Below are 577 nucleotides of genomic sequence, written 5' to 3'. Positions count from 1 at the left end.
GTTTTTATAAAACCCCTGAACCTCCTTAAACACAAAAGTTACAAGACATCTACGGTGCGCCCCGTTGACAGAAATTCTTTTTCAGATGATCGTAAATTGAAGAATTTTTCAATACACTCAGAACACCGTTCGACTGGGTACACAGAGAAGATTTCTTTATCACACAATGTGCACAGCTTAAAATTGATGGCTCTTGTTTTATTCACCAGTAGATGTTTCCTCGATGCTACAAATCGATCCTGGTCGTTTATTGGCAGACGAACATAACACTTCTCACAGATTCTGCGTCTGAAGGCGTCGTTTCTATTACTGTAGATATTTTCTTCGTAAGATCGTATGCATCCGAGCTGCAGCAGCTCGCCATAAACCTGAGGGTAGTCCTCGGGTAGAACTCCGTCCCACGGGGCCCGGGCTGCGTCTAGCTTTACATCTTCGGAGGACTTGCAGAGTCGACTGTGGTACACAGGCATTCTGTCCAAAAAGAGAAAAAAAATGGTTTTTTTATATTTCTTCCGGTATATTAACACTAGATTGGCCAAGGAAGTCATTTTGACTGCTTTTGGGCAAATGTACAAAT

The sequence above is a fragment of the Ceratina calcarata genome, unplaced genomic scaffold (genome assembly GCF_001652005.2).
Source record: "Ceratina calcarata isolate Rehan_Ccalc_2016 unplaced genomic scaffold, ASM165200v1 scaffold490.2, whole genome shotgun sequence".
Classification (NCBI taxonomy): Eukaryota; Metazoa; Arthropoda; class Insecta; order Hymenoptera; family Apidae; genus Ceratina; species Ceratina calcarata.
The sequence above is the reverse complement of the archived record's forward strand: the minus strand, read 5'-3'. Positions refer to the sequence as shown.